Source organism: Salvia splendens, chromosome 17, assembly GCF_004379255.2.
Source record: "Salvia splendens isolate huo1 chromosome 17, SspV2, whole genome shotgun sequence".
NCBI lineage: Eukaryota > Viridiplantae > Streptophyta > Magnoliopsida > Lamiales > Lamiaceae > Salvia > Salvia splendens.
Window position 1 is genome coordinate 24,688,923 of NC_056048.1, and position 12,764 is coordinate 24,701,686.

Consider the following 12,764-nt stretch of genomic DNA (forward strand, 5'->3'; position numbering starts at 1 on the left):
TCCAACTGATACAAGACCTACAAACAGTGAACACATAGGAGGTAGTTGACTTCCTCTTATCCCTGTCATTTGCATAGTTAGAATCCACAAACCCAGTTAAGGGAACATCATCTTCACACTTAGAGTAACACAAACCATATTTAGCAGTATTTTTAAGATATCTCAGAAGCCATTTCACAGCTTCCCAGTGCACAGAGCCAGGATTAGACATGTATCTACTGAGGCATAACACAGCATAAGCAATGTCAGGTCCGGTGCTTACCATCAAGTACATCACTGACCCAATAGCATTTGCATAGGGAATCTTTTTCATAGCATCAATATCAGACTTGGTTTGAGGACACTGATCTTTACTCAACACAAAATGAGAAGCCAAAGGGACTGAAACAGGCTTTGAAGCATACATATTAAATTTTTTAAGAATTTTGTGCACATAAGGTTCTTGATGCAACACAAGGGTAGAAGACTTCCTATCTCTAACAATATTTATCCCTAAGATCTTATGAGCATCACCTAAATCCTTCATGTCAAAATTCTCACTCAAAGCAGACTGAACTGACTTTATGGTTTTCAAACAAGGTCCCATTATGAGCATGTCATCCACATACAGCAGCAAGAACACATGCACAGGAGAATCAAGGTCTTTAACATACAAGCATGCATCAAAAGTACTTCTTACAAAACTCAATTTATGCATGCAACTGTTAAACTTAATATTCTACTGCCTAGGTGATTGTTTCGAACCATAAAGAGCCTTTTTTAGTAAACACACATGATTGGGAAACTTGGGATCAACAAAGCCTTCAGGCTGTTTTATATAGATAGGTTTATCTAAATCACCATGCAAGAAAGCAGTTTTAACATCCATCTGTTTCAATTCCCAATTAAAGTGAGCACACAAAGCAAGCATCAATCTAACAGTAGTGAACTTAACCACAGGAGCAAAAATTCAGTGTAATCTACCCCCTCTTGTTGAGTAAACCCTTTTGCAACCAATCTTGCCTTGTACCTAAGACCCTCCACCTCACTTTTGAGTTTATATAACCACTTGCAATCAACCACAGAGGCACCAGGGGGCAAAGGAACAAGTATCCAGGTAAGGTTTATCTTTAGAGAGTGCATTTCCTCTAACATTGCTTTACACCATTCATTCCAGTTCTTTGACTTAGTGGCATGCTTATAGGACTGGGGTTCATCCCCATCAGATTCAAAAACATTAAAAGCCAGGTTAATAAGAGCAACCAAGCCAACAAATCTTGTAGGTTTAGACACATTCAATCTTCTAGTTCTATCTCTGGCTAACACATAATTGCTCAAATCAGTATTATCAATTGCATTTTGAACACCAGTAGGACTATGCAAAATATTCTGAGCAGGAGAGTTTTGCCTAATAGGACTATCATGCATCTCATTGTCATTAACATTCAGGGGCACATTATCAATCAAATCTCCCTCATGAGGTGTCTCATCAGGTGTAAATACTGGATAGGTATGCCAGAAAGGCTGTTCCACCTCACTTGGAGTATCATTTTGATTCTCCACCTCAGTGAGTGGTACTGTGGGCTCTTCCTCAATAAGAGGTTCACTGTCCACAGGGTGTGGAGCAGGGTCAGTGGTCAGACCTAAGCAAGGGAATTCAGTCTCATTAAAGACTACATCCCTGCTTATAATGACCTTAAAACCTGGTTCATCCCTTAGCCAGATTCTATAACCCTTAACACCCTCAGGATATCCAAGAAAAACACATTTCCTAGATCTAGGCTCAAGTTTATCAGACTTAGTATGCACAAAAGCAGTACAGCCAAATACCCTCAGGTGAGAAAGAGACAAATCTTTTCCAGAAAACACATGTTCAGGACACTGACCATTTAAGGGCACAGAAGGAGATCTATTTATCAGATAAGCAGCAGTAATTAAAGCTTCACCCCAGAACTTCTTTGACAAACCAGATTTGGCAAGCAAACATCTCACTTTCAAGCAAAGTTCTATTCATCCTTTCAGCCACTCCATTTTGTTGGGGTGTATAAGGAACAGTTTTATGTCTTTTAATACCATAAGCAGCACACAAGTTATCAATCTGATTATTGCAAAACTCAAGACCATTATCAGTTCTGATAGCTTTTATCTTCTTACCTGTCTGAGTTTCTATCAACATTTTCCAGGTTTTAAATCTCTCAAAGACATCATACTTATGTTTCATGAGAAAACACCAAACCTTCCTAGAGAAGTCATCAATGATAGATAGGAAATAGACAGAGCCAGAGTGAGAAGATACAGAGGCAGGACCCCACACATCCATGTGCAAATACTCAAGCACACATTTGCTCACATTAACAGGCACAGGAGAATGAAAAGAAACCCTGTGCTGCTTACCCAGCACACAGGTGTCACAGAAGGGCATACTGCCTTGCACATCAGAGTCAGATAAAATAGCATGCTTCTTTAAAATATTTAAACCTTTTTCACTCATGTGTCCTAGTCTATCATGCCATAGCATAGTTTTATCACTTTTAACCACATTGGCATAGGCACTAGCACATGAAAGAGGTTCTGCAGTACAGACATATAAGCCACATTTCTTTTTGGCCTTAAAAAGACACATTGATCCTCTGCAAATTTTCATGCATCCATCCCCCCATTTCCCCCCATGAGCAGCTTCTAAGGCAGTACAAGACATCAAATTGTAGCACAGATCTGGAACATACCTCACATTTTTCAAACAGAGCACAAAACCATCATTAAACTTTAAACACACAGTACCAATACCATGGATTTCATATTTTTTATCATCACCCATAGACACATTGGTATTAGTAACAGGTTTCAGCTCAGAAAACACCTCCTTAAAAGGACTAACATGATAAGTACATCCAGAATCACACAACCAATCATTTGAATTAAAAGGACACACAGGTGAAGCATTAATATACATCAGATCATGAACCATGAACACACATTCATTATTTGCATCATATTTTGCCACATTGACAAGACTTTCAAGCTGAGTGTCATTAATTGGGTTTTTCTTCTTCTTAGGCTTAGTGCACTCCTTTTTGTAGTGCCCCACTTCCCCACAATCAAAACACTTTCTAAAAGATTTAGGATCCCTGCTATTGGACCTAGATCTATTCTTTTTCTTTGAATTAGAGTTGGAACCTGATCCATAATTAGAGTCTTTGCCCCCTCTAGTTTGAGATCTTCCTCTTACATTTAGAGCCCTATTAAAAGCACTCTTATCAGCAGCCCTTTCCCTTAATTCCAATTCTTTAGATTTTAAGGAGCTTACAATTAAATCCAGAGGAGCAGAATCTCTGCCATATTTAATGGCAGCTTTAACATCACTATAGGAGTCAGGTATGGCATTCATTAGAGCTATACTTGTGTATTCATCTATGGTTTTGTCACCAGATCTCTTAATATCTTGCACAAGCTTCTGAAATCTATCAATGTTGTCATCAATGTCTTTAGTTAAATCAAGCTTAAATTTGAACAATTTTTCAAGCAAATACATTCTAGAAGACATAGAAGTCTCTGTATACAGAGAATCAAGATTTTTCCACATTTCAGAGGCAGATTCAATATGATCAACTTTCCTAATCACAAAATCAGACAGATTTAACACAATAGTGGCTCTAGCCAACTCATTCATCTCATCAATTTTGTCCTGAGCAGTATCCTCATGCAAAGAACCATCAACAACTTTAAAAACCTTTTGTTGAATCAAAACACACTTCATTTTCTATTTCCAGATCACAAAATCATTTTTACCATTAAAAAGGATCAAACCCACGGGCTGGGTCATTTTTGCAAGGATTTTAATAAGAGCACAGGAAGCAAGACAAACACAGAGAGCCTTACAGACCTTAAAGCACACAGACATAAGGCAAGAAACACATAGAACACACTTTCTCACAGACAAACAGCCTCAATTCCCTGACTGTCACGAGCACACTGGCAAAGGCTATCCCAGTTCGCAATCACTCACTCTTGGAGGGCGCAGGGGGTCACTTTGGCAGTATCAGTGCTTGGTGGCCAAGTGAAGTGAGGTCAGATTCACAGAGCAGCACAAAACAACAGCAGAAGCAACAACAAAGCACAAGAAAGCAGATAAACCCTAAGTTCTTGCCAAGAACTATCTACCAGCAGCAATAACCCAAGCCTAATGTGGCACTATAACAGAAAACAGTAAAACAACCAGGTTTCAGCCAATTTACCAGAGTGAATCCCCACTCGAAAGAGGATTTCACTTGCCCACCTCCTTAAGCGACTTGGCGTGTCAATCTAGTCCGCCCGTGGCTCTAATACCACTGTAGGGATCAGACTTAGATTGGATTCACTAATTACCAAGACCTCTTTGTTCTTCATAAGGGAGCTCAGTCAAACTCCAACCATGCGACTGATATTACAAACAAGTTTACAAAAAACTTGATTACAGAACAAGAAATTATCTAGCTATTACAGACTAGAGAATTAAATGTCAAACCACTTGGAGTCTTCTTAACACCTGCACACTCACAACCCTTATCAGTAAAACAATAACACGGATCCTTTCGGATCTAAGTCAGTAACAACAGGGAATAGAAAATACAGAGAGAAACACTCCAAGAAAAAAGTCTACGGCTCAGACACCCGCCGGAGGCTCAAGCCTATTCACCAGAACTTAGATCCAAGGAGTAACACAGAATCAATCGGTGATTAACCTCACACTCCAGATTCCAGGCCAACACAACCCCCAAACACCAGATCTATCAAGCTCAAGAACGCACCCACACAGAATCACTTTAGAAACAAACCCTAGTTCACAACCGACCCAGCAACCGAAGTGGTTGCTTCTCCTAATCCACCTACTGGATTTACCACACGATTAACCGTGTGAAATCACAAGGAAAACACCGGAGATCCATCGGAGAAGAGAACAGAAGAAGTGGGAGCGAAGAGAGAAAAAGAGAGCGTCTGAGAGTAGAGAGAGAGAGAGCAAGAGTGAATGATAACAGAAACCAAAAGGTCTCACTCACATAACTAGCACAAACTTGGATCCAACGGCTGGAGGCAAGGATCCGGGTGAGAGGGGCACGTGGCGGCATCTGGAGTGGAAGCTTTAGTTATTGGGTCAAGCCCAATTCCACTACACATGGGCTACAAATAATCAGGCCCAAATGAAGTCCACCAATATTCAACATGGACAAATACCCCTATTAAGATAATCGTGCCAAGAGAGTTCTTGCCCTATAGATATGAGTTGCCGAAGAAATGGAACAGACGGTTTGAACTATTTATGAATATCGTGCAAGAGAGTTATAACCTTAATTATTTAGACCGACATGCATGTTGTAGAAGAAACATGGATGCTGTAGGGACACTGAGTTTCTTGCAGGTTTTAAGATTTCCACAATAATAATATTTTTGAGTGTTATTGGAATTGTGTGATTTCAAATCAAGATCATGTATGTGATGCTAATGTGAATATAGTTAGAGGCTTCGATGTATACAATGAAATCTGGCATGCTAAGAGCATCCTTAACCCTGGCCCAGATCCATGCCCCAAGTCCCTTTACGTCATCAATTTTCTGGGCCAGACCACAACTCCTATAACCCTGCATAATCCATCCAGGCCGCAACTATTAAATTGCACTATTCACGACTGCAAGCTATTCTACTCGTAAAATAGAAAGCGTTGAACAATTAAAACATGGAAAATTCAGTGTTCAGTCGAAAATAAAAGATACAAATCCTAAAAATAAAAAATTAAAAATCCTAGAAAATAAAAGTTACAAACACTAAAAATTAAACCACTTCATCCGAACCAAAAATATAGAAATAAATAGAGAAGATAGAGGTAGAATAAAGAGAGAAATTGATGGAAGAATGTTGGACAATTGGTATATAAATAGGCAAAAATTCAAATATATAAATAAATAAAATTGGGGGTTCGGGTCCCCCGAACACCCCTAACCCTAGGCCGGGCCGCAACCAGGCGCGTCTCGGGAGCCTACAATGTCGGGCCGGGACACAACCGGGCACGGCCTTGGGCCGCAACTCCCTCCCCTCCATCGCTGCAGGTCGCGGGCCGGGACCCAAGTGAGGTCCAGCCCGCGGCATTAAGGAAGTATGTTAAATTAATACTTCAATCAATCTAAAATAGTATCAAAGCAACACGAAAGTACGCAACAACTAACTGTAGTAATACTAAGTTATGATTTCTTTTTAGGTAGTACTAAAAATTTTCTATTCAGGTTGGGTTAAAAAAATTGCACACTTTCAAAAATTTGTAATTTTTAAAATTACTTTCAAAATTTGGAGGAAATATCAGAATTTGTCCTAAATTTATGATTTTTAAGCCAAATATCTCTTTTTATGCATTAAAGTATGTATATTATTGTAGAACTTAAAACCTAATAAATCTAAAAGATGTAACTTGAGTACTTAAAAAATCAAAGGTAAAGACAACTACTAATTGTACAAGAGACTAGGATTTTTGTTTTTTGCATTGAAGTATGTAAACTAAGGAGTAGTACTTAAACACTCAATGAATCTAAAATAATTAGAACTACAGTACTACTACTAATTAAAAACTCAAAGTAACAAAAAACAACTAATTGTACAATAATTAAAGTTAGGATAGGGTGAAAAACTTTTCAACTAATTAAGTTGGTAAGAGCAGAAAATTATTGTAGTTGAAGGAGTAATATTTTTGTTGGAAAATGTAATATAATGCCTATTTTTCGATTTACATAAAACGATGATCACGTTCTCTGAGATTAAATGTATGAAAGGTTGGTTGTATAGTTGCATTGTACCACTGTTAGTATGCCTTGAATCCTTATAGTTTGTCGCTAGTCGAACGGGGTCTCGCTTTGTGCCTATTTATACAAAAGTATGGCGCACAACTCTGTACTCAGAACACAATCTGAATACAATATGTTCTCCGTTTCCGCCCGAGGACGTAGCCAACGCAACGTTGGTGAACCACGTAAATTATGTGTCTCTTTATGTTTCTGTTTATCTCGATTACACAATTGTTCTATTCTGTCAAACAACTACTTCCTCCGTCCCACAAAGATTGCCCCATTTTTTCATTTCCGTCCGTCTCACAAAATTTGTCTCATTTTACTTTTTTACCATTTTTGGTAGTGCACCTTATATTCTACTAACTCATTCATACTCACATTTTATTATAAAAAAACTAATATATAAAAGTATGACTCACATTCCACTAACTTTTTTAACTCACTTTTTATTACATTACTTAAAAATTGTACCGGTCAAAATGAGACAATCTTTATGGGACGAAGGGAGTATATTATGTCAACACATAATGAACCCAATTTTGAAGTGTTACTAACAGCTGGAATTGAAACTGAAAACTTATGTTTTTCTATATTTCAAGCCAACGAAGCTTATTCCCGAAAGCCCTCAATTCCTACTTAGTACTAATAAAGATGATAATATCAGATAGGGTCCAAGATTTTCCCTAGCAAGATTCAAAATTAAATTCAATTTATAAAAATGTAACAAAATCTTTATAGTATTAATCTTAAAACAAAAAATATAGTGACTCATAATGGATTAGCCATACAATTAAAGGTAAACAAATTCTTAATTCTACTAATATCTAACTAATTTAATAATACACATCCTCTTTGTCTCATTAAAAATGACACTTTTCTTGAAATAGAAACAACATCATATCTACTTTTTCCTCTCTCTTACTTTATCCTCTTTTCATTAATTCAAAAAACAACATTATATAAAATCTCGTACTGAAAAGCGAACGTTTCATATTTGATCATAATTCTAATGTGTCGAGTCATCATAAAATCTAGTTTTATAGTAAAATCTATCAACCTTAGAGCATCCACAGCGGTGAGTTTGGCTCGTCCGTCCGTCTGTGCCAGCGGTACGGCACCCGTTGTCCGCTGCTGCGCTCTCGCCGCTAGCACGACTCTGCTCGATACATAGAGCACGTCCGTGCCGCTGAGCAGGGCAACGTGACACGTTTCTATTGGCCGTTGGCATTTTTTTAAAAAAAAATCGAAAATAATACCAAAAATTAAAAATATATATATTTTCGGATTCCCAAAAATATACAGATTTTATTACCATTTTTTGAATTTTTTTAATTTTTTTTAAAAAAAATTAATCCCAGAATCATATATAAATACACACATTCATCATCCATTTGGTCAAATTCGGCCACGAGTAGTGGTTTTTTTTATATTTTATGAATTTAATTATGTAATTTTTAGGATTTAAATTATGTAATTTTTAATTTTTAAGACTTTAATTATGAAAATTTTAATTTTTAGGATTTTAATTATGTAATTTTTAATTTTTTGTAATTTGTAATATTATTCCGGTTATTTTTAATGCATTTTAATATTATGGATATGTTTTTATTTAAATTGAATAATAGAATGGTGTGACCCTTGAACATGTCCTTGCGGAAGAGCACGGATGTGGGTGTTGTACTCTTGCCTAAGAGCACGGAGTAAAAGTGGGTTCGGGCCCACATCCGTGCTCGTTGGCAAGAGCACGGCTGGGGATGCTCTTAAATTGAACTTATAAATTAACCGCACTTAAACGTAAATTTGTATCAGTATTATTTATTTCACTGTTATTTATTCATCCAAAGTTGTTGGATTCATTAATTAATCTACTATAATAGCATTTGTTTTAAAGGTGTTCATATACAAAGTCAACTTTTAAAAACAAAAACAAATACACTTGGCCATACAATACAACTGTCACACTATTGATCTCTCCATTTATTACAAGAACAGGCGTTGGGTTCGTATACACCAAAAATCATGTACCTATCCGTTTTTATCAAAGTTGTTCTTGAATATTTTTACTATATTGTTAGATAAATGTATGCATATAAATAATACTCCTCCGTTTTAAAAATATAATAATAAATAGTTAAAGTGAAGATAAAAAATAAAGTAAAAGAGAATAATATAAAGAAGACAAAGAAGAGTCTTCTTTATATTATTCTCTCACTTGTTTTACTTTTTCTCTACTTTAATTATTTATTATCATTTTTTCAAAACAAGTGCTGAAAATGAAACACATTTACTGCAGAGGGACGGAGGGAGTAGTATATTATTATTTATTAAATCACCGGAGAAATGAGAACAAAGGCCAAATTTTCCTTTTTTAAAAAAATCACTAGTAACATTGTGAATATGTCTTGTACTTGTTCCATGTTTTGTACTAATACACGTGTCATCCACTATAAATAGCTTTGGAAATAGATTATACGATTGCAAAAATGGTTAAGTATCAGATATATATTGAGAGAAAAAATTATTGTTATATCGTAAATAAAGAACAAGACACATAAAATTAGATATTCAGAAATGGAAATGGACCAATTTTTGTAAGCCAACTAAATTGGTAAAATAAGAATATTAGTGTTGACGAAGATACTAATACATATCGTTAACTTTTAGACTGAACTTATTATTATTAAATATGAATAAGATTTTCAATATACCCCATAAAATGAAGATGAACCAGCAAATGAAATTCAAAATGAGTTGGAAAGCTAAAAAAGCCCATTGGCACAACATATGGGCCTGATATTCAAATGACGCTAGAAATAAATAAGTTTGGGTATTCGGTTATGAAGAGGTTATTGGGCTTTAACACAATAATGTTTGGATTTGAATCAAGAGAGCTTTTTCTTTTCTTTAGATTAATAAACTTATCTAAATTTCTAGTATATCTAAATAATATTTCCTCACTTGCACACAATAACGTATTCAGTATATCTGATTTGGGAATACAAGTTCTGCGACAAATAGATATACATATGTAAAAAACACAAAGTATTACTCCATCTCCCTCCGTCCCACTTTAGGAGTCCCAGTCACTTTTGCACACCCATTTTGTAGTTAAAGTTGAGAAATAATAAAGTAAGAGAGAGAATAATGTAGAGAAGAGTCTTGTCCACATTATTCACTCTCTTACTTTACAGGTATGCAAAAGTGACCGGGATTCCTAAAATGGGACGGAGGGAGTATCAGTTTTAAAGTTGTTGTATATTTTAGATTACAAAATAAAATTACACAATACTACTATTTTTAAAACCTTCATTTAATATGTTTTCTATGATTTTTTTATATGTTGTGTGTTGCTGCACAAGAGAGACTATATATATAGAGAGAGAGAACTAAAATTGTATTCACAACATTGTAACAGATCAGCGAGTAAATATATGCAGAGAACCAGAGTTGTTGAGGGCTCTTGTGTAACTCAATTTTCAAATGGTAGTCATGTATGATTAAAATTATAACACATCAGCGCAATAAATATACGAAGGATATGGGTAATTTATCATTAATGCAATGAGACGAATTAGAATATATGGGGTGTGTGCTATTCCAAATATATATTTATAAATATAAAAGATATGAGTAAATTATCATTAATGCATTGAGACAAATTAGATTATGGGGTGAGTGCTATTCTAAATAATTTTTAAAGAACAAATATATTTGCATAAATTGTACTCCCCCGTTTTCAAAAATATAAACTCTTTCATTTTTGGTCCGTTCCTTAAAAATAAAACTTTTCCATTTTTTAAAATGGACCCTACAATCCTAACATTAATTTCACTATTTTTTCTCTTTTATCTCTTACTTTATCTTTTTCTCTTATCTCTCCTACTTTACCAATTATGCATTAAAACTCATGTCGTTTCCAAAGTTCATATTTTTAGGAAACAGAGGGAGTATCAACATAATGACTCTTAATTTAGTTCTATTTTGAATAATTAATTTCATTAATAATTTTTCCTTAGTATAGAATTTTGAATATTCTTTAATATTATTATTTAAAAAAGATGAATGTTTGATTTGGATTATGATTTAAGTATGGTAATATTAATTTACACACTACATAGTTAAATTACTATATCAATTATGAAATAATTTATGAGGACTACCATGTGTTTTCTTTTTTCAATTTATGGAGTAATTTAGTATTTCTAGTTGTTTTCTTTATGTTTTGTGTTGTTTATCCATAGCTTATTTTGTTTTTGTAAAATTTTCTAAAATAAATCATCATGAGTTATAAATCATAAAAAATGCAATAACAATGATAAAAAAAACAATGATACTCTATAAATCATCTTGAGCTCCTCCATCTTCTCTCTGAAAGCATCAAGCTTGTTTGACTCCAACCAAATATTTCATAGTGGACTCGAAGGCCTCCCCTATCTTCTTCTCGTCGGTTGGTTTCCCTCATGTGGTGGACAAAACACTGCTCCAAACCATACCTCGCATGAGCCTTCTTCCTATACTCTTCCTCTTTCACCATCGTCTCTAGTTCTAGTTCATACTTACACAGCTTGCGCTTGTTATTGTTGGTAATGCTGATCTTGTTCTTCAACCAGCTTCTTCAAGCACTCTTCACCCTAGCGAATTTTATCGGGCTATAAATTTTCAACCCTAACCTTAAAAATTTGCGGGCTGCAGTGACATCATGTACAGATATTGTTATAAAACAAAGAAAATAAAATCAGAAACCACTCCCAATTTCATCTAATTCAACTCTGATATACACAAATATTTCTCAATTGTTTCATGTAGACAAAACATTGAACTATATTCGATGCAGCAGCAAAACAGGCATGGAAAATAGAAGGGTGAACTCAGTGTTGATGGGAATTACTGGCGAGATGATTCATGACGGCGTCGCCGATGGGAGTCGGTGAAAGCGACGTGAGATGGCGTGGCCCTCTTCGTTTGGTATAATCTCAACGCCGTCGTGCTTCCACACACGAGTAATTAGTCCCCAAATCGATCCCTATTGCCTGCCCTCCGCCCATCACTAAACAGACGATCGAAGCTTGTCGAAAACGTGAAGTTTTGATCTGAAGTAATATATAGAATAATTTCTAAAAATAAGATAAGTTTTTTTTGTAAATAATATTAAGTATATACATCAATAATATTAATGTAAATTATATTAAGTATATACGTCAATAATTTTCTATTAATTTGATTTTTCAAGTGGTAGGGGGTTTTTATGTGTAGAAATTATTAATGGTTGAGCAATACCTTTAGCATAGAAATTAATATATTTGTAACTAATATATTCTAACAAATAACAATTTTTATTAATTACCTACGTTTATCTACCTTAATCTTATTAATTACCCAAGTTTCGACTTTGATAGAAAATAGCAACAAACTTGTGGTTTTCAATAATTTTTAAATGCAACTACATGTACTTTTATTTAACTTTGTTTTAGATATAAAATACTACTACTACAATGAAGAAAAAAAATTTCGATTTTTGATTTTTTTTTCTTTAGATTATTATATACTCTAAATGAAAATTTTGAATTTTGTCCAAAATTTAAACCGAATCGAACTGAAATTCGAAAAAAAATCAAACCAAATTTCAAATTTTGGTTTAGTATGCTTCAGATATTAGATTTTTGGTAATTTGGTCACCCTCAAATGAGATAAGTTTTCTTGTTATTTCTAAAAAGCGGGATTTAATTTTTTGGTAAGTTTTAATTTTTTCTAGTGAGATGGGACTTCATTCTCCGTTAAAAATACGGCAATCACTTTTTCTTATATCTCTCGTCTACTTCACCAATTTCGCATTAAACTAGTCTCATTCACCAAATTTTTCTATTTTTATGAGATAGATAAAGTGGTAATTAACAATTGTTATTGCATTGAGTTATGTCTTAGACATAAGTCAAGTGGAATATAATATCCTTGATGTGTTTAAAACTAAGATTTGAC